The sequence below is a fragment of the Octopus bimaculoides genome, chromosome 4 (assembly GCF_001194135.2).
Source record: "Octopus bimaculoides isolate UCB-OBI-ISO-001 chromosome 4, ASM119413v2, whole genome shotgun sequence".
Lineage (NCBI taxonomy): Eukaryota > Metazoa > Mollusca > Cephalopoda > Octopoda > Octopodidae > Octopus > Octopus bimaculoides.
Window position 1 is genome coordinate 82741698 of NC_068984.1, and position 11445 is coordinate 82753142.

An 11445-nucleotide genomic window follows, 5' to 3' on the forward strand; every position below is an offset into this window, starting at 1 on the left:
TATATGAACATACGAGGGGCGCTGAAAAGTTCCTGCCTTTGGGAAAAAGAAGATACAAGAAGATCAGTTAATTATGATTTTATTCAACATATTCCCCTCTCAGATTCACACACTTATGGCAGCGGTCCTTCAGTTTTTCTAAGCCCTGTAAAAGAACTCCGAAGGTTTGACCTCCAGCCAGGCCTTTCGCGACACCCTTAATGCCAGGAACTTTTCAGCACCCCTCGTACTGAGTCATATACATACAGACACATCCACATTTATTCCTCTACGTATGCATTGTTATTATCAGAAAAAAACTTAGTGCTGAAGACGAGATCTTCAAATTTTCTTGTGCTACATCTGAAGCAAATAAATTTTCTGAATTTCCCCACTCACTTCTCATGCTGAACTTGGGGGAAAAAAAGCGAAGAAAGACGTTTTTCATTTTCTTCCGCCAGAATACGAAGGAAACTTTGCAAATGTGATGTGTCAACCATCTGATGATCGATATAGATAGACTAAAATATAATCAATCGGAAAAACTCTGTTAGCTCTTGGTCGCATGACATGTCGTCTGCTTTCTTTCTCACTTTTACCCTCACTCTCTCTTTCAACCTTTCTATTGTTCACGTGATATATCATCATCATCATCATCACTTCTTCTTCTTCTTCTTCTTCTTTTGATCATGTACATTGCGTCGTCGCTTCAGTGTATCAATGTTTCTGTCCTCCTCCTCCTCCTTTCTCTCTCTTTTCGTTTCTTCTTCCTTCAAATGTTCCATTGGTACCACCATCTCTTTGTTTTTGTTATTTGTTCTCTTCACTCCGTCCGTCTTGCTGTACCTCTTCCCCTCACTATCTCTTACATCTTACCCCTCCTCTTTTCGATTCCTGAACACACACACACACACACACACGCACACACGCACACACACACGCACACACACACACACATTCATTCATTCACACATAAGCTCATGTATAAGTGCAAGTGCACGACTACACACACACAAACAAACATTCATCCATTCATTCATACATATGCTGATGTACAAGTGCACGGCTGCACACACACACACACACACAGAGATTTTTATATTTCGCAAATATTATAAAAGACATGAAATTAGTGTCTTACTTAAGTGCATATTAAGTGATAGTATGTACTTAGAAATATGTGTGACAATTGTCAATTGTATTAAATTTACACAGCAACTTCAAAACCAAGCAGCTTAAAACTATTCTTTATATTTTAATTCTATACGGATCGAAGTATCTTGCCTCGCCGACGGCTTTGCTTCTCCAGCGATTCAAGATATCTCTATCTATATGAAATACAAACCGAGAGAAAAGTACGTAAATTACTTGGTTAAGCAACTGTGTATATTCATGAAAATTGTCTGATATGCTTTATGTGTGAATACATATTTCACTTGAAATGCACTTTAATGACGCACTGTGGGTCTGGGTCGGGCCAATTCACAAGACGGAATTCGCCGATTGGGAAGGTGTTCACCACCGTACATATGTCACTATCCGACACGACCTCCGCAGTCACCTGCGGAGGCCAGTCCGGATCCTTAGTACAGGTGAGGATTCCCTCCCTCCGACCCTTCCTAGTACACTTTTTCACGAATTTATGTAAGGCCCCTCCCTTGCGGAATAAGATTAGCCATTCCTGCTCCTCACAGGGCGAGCCCACAGCTTCTACTATCGGCGGCACAATTCCCGCCGACAAGCTCTCCTCCGTTGGTTGCACAATTCCCATCAACAGGGCGTCGGGACACGCCGGCGGTGCACTATCGAGCGCCGGCCGTACCCCGTAATTTTTTTCTTTTTCTTTGGGGCCACTGGAGTAGGGCACACTTCCACCTTTGCTGGAAGGTCCTCCTCCTCCCCCGCGATTTTCGGTGGGCAACCATTGTTGCCCACCGTCTTCCTTTTCTTTCCTTTCTTCGAGGAGGTGGAAACCTCCTCGACTTCCTCCGTCTCTCCCTCCACTGGGGGAGCGGGGGAAACTACATTCAATAACTGTTCCAGGACCTTACTCTGGTCCTGGGGACAGTCTTTCTTGATGTAACCGGGCTTCAGACACAGGTGACACTTGGGGGGACGTCCCTCAAGGATCACCGGATATCTGTGCCCAGCCATCCTCAAAAAATCTGGAAATACCAGATCTTTGGCTGATTGGGTCCACATGGTCAAAACAGTCTTTGACCCAACCCAATCAGCCGATGGAAGTATTTTCACATTAAGGAGCTTGGCTCCGCTTCCACCCAGCCCCTGGCGGATTGTGTCCTCAATCCACTCAGGCTCAATACCGGGTGGCAGCCCACACATCCAAGCTCTAGTTAATTTCTTCCCACAATATGTGGGAAGAAACAAAATGTTCTGCCTTTCTAAGGGCTGGCTCGCAAAATTGCGAGCCACCTCAGGGGTGTCAAATAGCAACCAAACCGTTGTATACTTGACACCCCTGGTTATGAACTTGATAGTGACCAGATGCTCCGCCAGCTCACTCTCTATCTCGACCTTGGGAAAGACCGTAATGGTGTCGAGTGCCTTTGAGTAGGTTCTGAGCACCACCGTTCTTTCCCTAAAATCCTTTAACCACTGCTTGGGTGGGACAATTTCCCACTCCAAGACATGGTTCTTCTTTTCAATTTCTGCTATGTCCGAAAAGTTCAATACAATATTTCAACACAATACTCTCAAAAATGTAAGTTAGAAAAAAACAGGATGAAAGAGAAGAAAAAATAAATTCCAAAGAGAGAGAAAGAAGAACCAAAATTAGAAGAAAAGAAAAAATAAGAAAGGAAAAAAAAAAGAAACAAATAACAATGTTCAGACAGGGAATCCTAGGTTCTGCAAAAAAGTTCTCTTCACCAGGTAATCCAGCAGTCAGACTTCTCTTCTTGGCGTAAGGTAAATCCACGAGAAATATCACGCTTACAAAAATGTTAAGATTCTGGCGAAAAGAAACGCCACACAAAATTTAACAAAAGTTCAAAAAAAATTTTCAGTCTGTCGTTGCGGCGGCATGCCCACCAACAACGACGAACGAGAAACACAATTTTTGCTCGCTAAGCACCTCGGTCGACTCTCACAGTTCAATTTTTGGACGGCATTAACACACGTCCACACCTGTTCATCAGCAAGTAACTACTGCAACGTGCAAGACCGGAAGCAGGCTACTTGTTTAACTGGATCACAGCTAGTTGTTTAACTGACTGCATACATGCCATAAACGTAAAAGTTGATTAGTTGCCAAACAACGACATACTTATGTAGCAACTTAAAAGAATTACAAATGGTCTCTCTTCCTTGTTATTTTAGATTTTAAACACATTTAAAGGGAAGTTTGAGCTGTACATTACTTGGATAATCTCATATGATTGAAAATGTTGAACTCAATATATTATGTATGCGAGACGCTACTGCATTTGTATTTAATATACACACACACTATATATTACATTAAAAATATGGTCTTAAAAATTTAACATGTTCGAATTTACAGGCACGCATTAAGAGTAAATATGTAAGTCATTGTTTCGAAACCTACTGTTCACCGTGCATATGACAATTTATTATCCGTAGATAGATATCGACATGGATCAGCGAACAAACTATTCACTGAAATTATAAGCATGAACCACGGCTTTTGTTCGATTTAGTGACCTGAAGGTGCTTCAGTTTGAAAAGACACATGTTGAAATACCGGTGTCTCAGAATATCTTGTACTAACGAATCGAGCATGTTATGAATACATATTCATCGTAAAAGAGAAGCTGTACTCCTATGACGAACACAACAGCGGTTAGCATCCTCACATTCGTATCTGCTGGAACGTATTAAAAATAAATACGCAAGTCATCGTTAACATTTTATTTTTCAAGTAAAGCTAGTTTTATATGGTTCCTTTTCAGTTCGAACACAGCGAATGATAAGGGTTCATAAATCCAATTGCGCTTGATGACGGCTAGAGACTAAATGTGGTGTTTTATAACAAAAACAACAGAAACCACATCATCATCATCATCATCATCATCATCATCATCATCATCAACAACAACAATAACAGCGATATACACGAAAACAAACGAGCAACACAGGAAACTCTCAGAAAGTACGAAGCTATTAGTGAGGAAGATGTTTTAAGTTTCTTCCCCCAAGTAGTTTAATTATAATTCCATCGCAGAAGTTTAGAAAGGAAAATATAGAAAACTGATAAGAAGAGCAAAGGAAAAGAGCAGTTGAAATGTATTTCAAGTGAATAATAATACTTACTGTTGTAGTCTGGTTATCATGTTTATGGCTGTTCCTTAACTTCACCATTATGGTATTGTCTGCAAGACATTAGAACAAATCGATATAAATTAAACTGCAATAAATTCTGTATATGTATATATATATATATATACATATGCGCGCGCCCACTAACGCGTATGTGTTTGTGTATGCGCGTAGTGAATGCGTGTATATGTGTGTGTATGAATGTGTGGTTTTATAAGTTACTCCGGTCAGGAGAGGTCATCCTCGTGACCGTCGTCGGCTTTTCTATCCAGCTTGCACATTGGTAGGTGAAATCATAGGTTCAGTTTGGATGTTTGCTGTAGAGTAAACTCCACTAAAGGCACTCAAGGATCAGATTTTGATATTAAAGCCAGTCGCTTGTTGGGCTTAAAACTGTCTGCGTGTGTTTCTGTGTGTATGTGTATGACTCTGTGTGTATGAGTGTGCAGGCGCGCATGCATGTTTGTTTTTGAATGTGTGTCTTTGTGCATCGGTGTTCTAAAAGATTTTGCGTTGGTTTTAGTGACGAGTAATTTCAGTTGTTCGATCGACCAAATATTTAAAAAAAAAAACCGCAGCGCAATCAGGAAGTATCAAGTTCGATCCCGTTCTGGAAAATTTGGAGAATGGAACTGTAAAATTGCTACAATGAATATTCAGATTAAAATGAGCAACAACAACACTAATAATAATAATAATAATAATAATCGTTTCTACTTTAGGCACAAGGCTCGACATTTTGCTGGAGGGGGCCAGTCGATTAAATCGACCTCAGTGTGAAACTGGTACTTAATTTATCGACCCCAGAAGGATGAATGGCAAAGTCGACCTCGGGGGAATTTGAACTCAGAACATAACGACAGACGAAATACCGCTAAGCATTTCGCCCGGTATGCTAACGTTTCCGCCAACAATAATAATAATAATAATAATAATAAGCAGAAGTAGTGAGGGAGCATCATAGCGATGTGTTGAGAAGAAATCTTTGGGGTTTGGATAATTCACCTCTGGAAGCATGGGTGTTTTATTCAGCATCCTTAAACAACCCTTCTTCAGGGACCTTTTGAGCGGTATGGGCTACTCAACCTGAAGAAAATTCTAACTGGGCCCCACCTGCAAGGTCATGCGCTGTAATCTTGATATGAGATCATCTTGTCGTGCACATATGGTTGTGATGCATGTGCCTGGTGTACCGTTATCAGACGGGTATACTGGGCTTCGTATATTTTACCCCAGTGTCACTTTGGTGGCATGTACAGCTCTCTCACTCAATAATAATAATAATAATAATGATGATGATGATACCGCCGCGAATACCAAACAGCGAGCTGTCAGGAAGATAGATCAAATCACAAAGCAGGAATTAAGAATCCGCCGAAAAAAAAAAAAAAAAAAAAAAAAAAAAAAATTGAAGAAGACTATGTCTTAATGTAAGCCATCTCAGGAAACTGAAAGATTTTTCTCATATGGAGTATATATATATAAAATAGCTTCCCCTTAGACAGCATCATGTGCGTAAAAATGTAATCACTGCAATATTTCTATCCGAAAACAGCAAACCTGTGAGTAAAATTTAAAAATTTTGATTGCATTACATCCATATTTATACAAGACCCCTTTCTATATGCACATTGCTGTTTTCTTCTCGATCGCTCGCTGATGCATCAATAATTATTGTTTTTGGCAAGTGGACCAGTGAAGAAAACAGGATAGTGATGTAGTGCTACTTAGAAAGTGAACCTAAAAGAAAGGGCTATAGAAAACGGATGTTAACACTTTGGGTAGAGAAGGGTATGTTTAAAGTGACTGAGCAGAGATTAATAGATCAAGCTAATGTTATTAGGAGAAGAAATTGGATGATAGAATTGGAGGTAGAATAGATCACAAGAGAACTGGAAAAGAAAGACCAGGCAGTAGAAAAAACAACGCTTACGACGTTGAGGGTTCCAGTTGATCCGATCAACGGAACAGCTTGCTCGTGAAATTAACGTGCAAGTGGCTGAGCACTCCACAGACACGTGTACTCTTAACGTAGTTCTCGGGGATATTCAGCATGACACAGTGTGACAAGGCTGACCCTTTGAATTACAGGCACAACAGAAACAGGAAGTAAGAGTGAGAGAAAATTGTGGTGGAAGAGTACAGCAGGGTTCGCCACCATCCCTTGCCGCAGCCTTGTGGAGCTTTAGGTGTTTTCGCTCAATAAACACTCACAACGCTCGGTCTGGGAATCGAAACCGCGATCCTATGACCGCGAGTCCGCTGCCCTAACCACTAGGCCATTGCGTCTCCACCAATAATTATAACTACGAAAGAAACATCAGCCCATGTCCATGGGCGGTGTTCAGTTAAAAAAGTAAACGCTGTAAAAATGAACCCATAACAAAACTAACTAAAAGAGAAAGAACGGTGGACAGATAACCATAAATACTATGAAATAGTTGATTTATGATTCACACACACTACTATTCAGTACTCCTCCTCCAAAAACTTACAGGAATAAACTCATTCCGTAAATACCCAACAAAATGAACAAAGCTCTCAACATGTGCCATAGAAGGCCGATGCCCGACAGAAGAACACAACCCGCGCTACACAAACAACACAAAATACAAAAACTAATACAACAGAAGACTCAAGCCAAACTCCATAACAAACATACTGATACCCGAACCCACCCCGCCCAGATGTCGAAAAATAATGATGGAGATGACGTTGGCGGCGAACGTTACCTTACCTCAAATTATGAGAGACATGAGAGACAAGTGGACCAGTGAAGAAAACAGGATAGTGATGTAGTGCTACTTAGAAAGTGAACCTAAAAGAAAGGGCTATAGAAAACGGATGTTAACACTTTGGGTAGAGAAGGGTATGTTTAAAGTGACTGAGCAGAGATTAATAGATCAAGCTAATGTTATTAGGAGAAGAAATTGGATGATAGAATTGGAGGTAGAATAGATCACAAGAGAACTGGAAAAGAAAGACCAGGCAGTAGGAAAAACAAATGACAACATAAGAGATACAGCTCAAACCAAAGAAGAATCTAAATGAACAAATAATAATAGAACTACCAATAAGGAAGAGACAACTGGCTCCAGCGACTTAGGGGATTTAAGTGATGAAGATCAGAAGATTTTAGTTGAGTTGCAGGAAGTAATGAGTAAAGAAGTAAGAAAAAAGATTGCCAGCATTAAAAGGTACCAACAGAAGGTAGCTGTTAGATATGACTAGGAAAGTAGATTCTGTTATCAGAAGGATAGATACTAAAAATATAAGAGACACTAACTTATTGATCCTTGTAGGAGGGGCAGTAGTCACTAGAAAATTAGATATCTCACTGGGAAAGATTAAAAAAGCAAATGTGTAAAAGGAGACTACAAAATAAAGTGAAGACTTTAAGACAAGATTTGAGAAGAATAAAAAGCCTGGAAACAGTACAAGTTAGGAAACACAAGATGCAAATCTTCCCTTGAGAAAAAAAATTTAGTCAAAGAGAAAAGATTCGGGCCAGTAATAGAAAAGTTGAAAGAGCGTATCATAGCAGTAGCAGGCAAGCTCCCCAGTGTTATTAGGGGCAGCTAGGATACTTTGGAGTGTTCTTGGCATCTAAGGTTACTTTTTATAGCCCGATTTTCTCTGTTCTAAAGGTCTAATCCGTTGTGTGTATATGAAAATAATAATAATAATAATAATAATAATAATAATAATAATAATAATAATAATAATAATAATAATAATAATACTTTCTTTTATTGAGACCACAAGGGCCAATAATAATAATGATAATAATAACAAATATATATAAGGAAAAAGCGAAGTTGCTTACTGACATAACGATTATAGATAAGGAAAAAGCGAAGTTGCTTACTCATCGATCTATCATGCCAGTTTGATTTCAGGATCGTAAAGAAAAAAGAAGCCCTTTGCATACATTTTTGAATGCATGCCAGGCCGCTAGCTCAGTTTCATCCATTGAAGCCTCGATGTCCTCATCAGCTATAAGTTGACGAATCTGAGGGCCTACGAATAAGCCCTCTTTAATCTTGGCATCACTTATTTTAGGGAAGCTCGCCTTGAGCTACTGGAAATATGGCTTGTTATGTTGCAGTGCTTTGATAAATTGCTTCATTAGGCCTAGTTTTGTATGCAGTGGTGGCAAAATGATTTTCTCCTCCTTAACTAGTAGCTCATGGTTTACATTGTGGCATCCAGGTGTCATAATTTCCCGATGTGGCCATTCTGAGCGTACATAATGTTCTGATCTCGACCTACTGTTCCACTTGCAAAGGAAGCACATAAACTTGATGTATCCAGTTTGTAGCCCTTTAAGTCCACGCAAATTAACCATTCATGCTCCTTGTAACTTATGTGGTCTAGAATAAAAGCGAGGTTCTTATATGTATCTCTTAAAATAACTGAGTAAGCAATTGGAACTGAAGGCATGATGCTCCCAATGTGCAACAGAACCGCTTTTATTCTGTAAAGGGATGCATGTATGAATAACCTCCACTCATTTGGTTCATAGGTCAGCTCAAGGGCATTGAATAGGTCTCTGAAATCATTACAATAAGTCAAGTTGTTTATCAAAATGATGAATTGCTGTAGATTTGCAGAATACTTCCTAAATACTGTAATTCGAGCATCTTTATCCAACAGGTTCCATTGTTGCAGACGCGACGTCAGGACTTTACTCTATTGCTTAGTATGTGTTAGATCACGAACTAGATCATTGAGTTCAAATTGGGTGATGAGGTGTGGTTTCTTGTCAGATTTACCACAGATTTGGACCCATACAACTATAAAAGTATTGAGTAACTTTTATAATTTTCAGAGGTTAGGTTGACAAATACATTAGGAACACTCCATTAAAATTATATCAAAATCTGTTCATAACTTTTAGAGTTGTCAGTTTCGGCCCAATTCTGTTTGCACTCAATTCCTACGGAACCATCAGTTTATTTAACGTAAGAGAGTAATTAACGAGATAATGAAGGGTCACAGAAAGAAATGGATGTTATATTCATGATCTACACACAAAATACCCACAATATGCAAAGATATAGACGAATGGCTGAAGGAGATTGAAATACAATGCCCGGTAGAGCTCCTACAGAAAGTTTGTCTCCTGAAAGATTGCTGAAAACTTGTGGAGATCTAAGGTTACAGGTAGTAACTCGCTACCTACATAAATCCTACCGGCAATAAGACCAAACCTGAACCAAACCAAATAATAATAAACTTTGTAATATAGGCAGAAAGGTTGAAAGTTTGAGGTAGGGGACTAATTGATTACATCGATTCCAGTACTCAGCTGATACTTATTTCATCGACCCCGAAAGGATGAAAAAGCGGAGTCGAGCTCGGTAGAATTTGGATTAAGAATGTAACGCCGGAAGAAATGCCGCACGGCATTCTGTTCGTTGTGCTAACGATTCTGCTAACTCGCCGTCTTAACAACAAGAACGACGACGACGACGACGACGACGACGATAAGAACAATAAATATATAAATGATTGTATGTGATTGAATTTTATCTATGCGATTATGGTGGCAGTGGCGTTAAGGAGTAAATGACATTAAGTGAAGGTCAACCATATTCATAATACGAAAAGAGCAAAAGAGAAAGAAAGAAAAGACACCAAAACTAGAAAGGGAAGGAAAGTAAAAGAGTAAAAATGAGAGAAAGGAAGGAGCAGTACAGCGTTAAGTCTTAACTTTCTCAACATATTATAGTGTTCAGTTGGCTCAGAGTAAAAACATATAGACTACATTTTGTAATGCACGTAATACTGCACAATAGGATGAAAAGAGGAAAGAAGAAGGAGAGGAAAAGCAGAAAGAACAAAAAGTAAAGATCATACAAAAAAAAAAAAGAAGAAAATGAACTCATAAATGATAGAAAGAGATTAAATCAGTAAAAGAGAAAGGAAAGGAAGTAAAGAAATGCGGAAAGGTAAGAAAGAGAATGAAAATAAAGTAATTGAAAAAAAATAATATAGAAAATATCATTAAAATTTAACTTTCTGAAAATCTTATGGCGGAATTTAAATCTTATGGCGGAATTTAAAATCGTGCACTGTGCAAACAAGTACAAAGTAATGCCGATCTTGTATTCAAACAATTTTTGGATCGGAATGTTAATATTTTTCTACTAAACGAAGGTGACAACTAAATACATTTCTGCTCTCCCTTATTTCAATTTCGCTTGAATTCACTAAGACTCATAGACATTAAAAAGAAATTCTTTTAAAAGTGCCATAATTTTGCAAAAATCTTGCCAGTTATTTCCACTCTGTTAATGTCAGTCGTTAGTATAATAATAATAATAATAATAATAATTCTACTATCACACATATTTATAATTGTATGATCTCTACTAGTTGCCATTCAGAGGGGTCTCTCTCATCAGTTCTTTAGCATATTGGCTCAAGATAAAGCTGAAGGAATGCTTCTAAACAAAAATTTTATGTTAGAGCAACAATGAAATAATTCAAGAAAAGATTACTCGCTTAGACGCTCGCCTTTCTAGATATATTTGGAGACTAAGACAAATGGTTGATGATACTTTTAAATAATTTTATTCCACTCTTGCTCCAAAGTCAATTACAAGCTTGATAATAACGAAAATAAACACGCACGAATTCAATTATATCGTATTATACCCTCCTATAAGGAGGACAACTAACTCTTCAGTATAATTTTTGAAGTAGTCAAGTTTGTATATTAAGGTGTGGTCTGTACTTTTGTATGAACAGGTTTTCCTTGTTTAAGCTTTCTTGTAAGGAGATTGAATCTTTGCACTGGTATAATAGAAAGATATGGAAATTCGGCGTTTTATTTCTTGCGCATCTGTCGATATGTTCGCTCAGGGCTCTCTTTTTGTGTTGAGGAAAACGAATCTGTTCTTTGTGCAGGGTGGCTCTGCGTCTCAAAGTGAGGCTCGTTTGGCCCATATAATTGTGGCCACACCCTGAGCAGGTTAGGACATGAAACTATGTGAAACGAAGGCATTTCTCTTCCATTTTTTATATATGTTTTCCACATATTTTCAACTCTTAATTTTGCCACGTGGTGTATTCTGAATCTCCAGTATTTTTGCTTCTTTTATATATTTTAATATTTAAAAAAAAATATATGTATATGTGTGTGTATGTATGTATGTATGT

The 11445-nt window shown here is 38.5% G+C and overlaps 1 protein-coding gene across 2 annotated transcripts in view; it reads right to left on the reverse strand.

Annotated features, from left to right (window-relative positions):
* LOC106875132 (beta-1,3-galactosyltransferase 5) overlaps nucleotides 1-11445 on the reverse strand; it is a 114664-nt gene that overhangs the window by 33019 nt on the left and 70200 nt on the right. For both annotated transcript variants that reach the window (XM_014923121.2, XM_014923122.2), the window contains exon 2: nucleotides 4273-4331. The gene's annotated coding sequence lies outside the window, so the exon portion shown is untranslated. The remainder of the gene's footprint in view (nucleotides 1-4272; nucleotides 4332-11445) is intronic.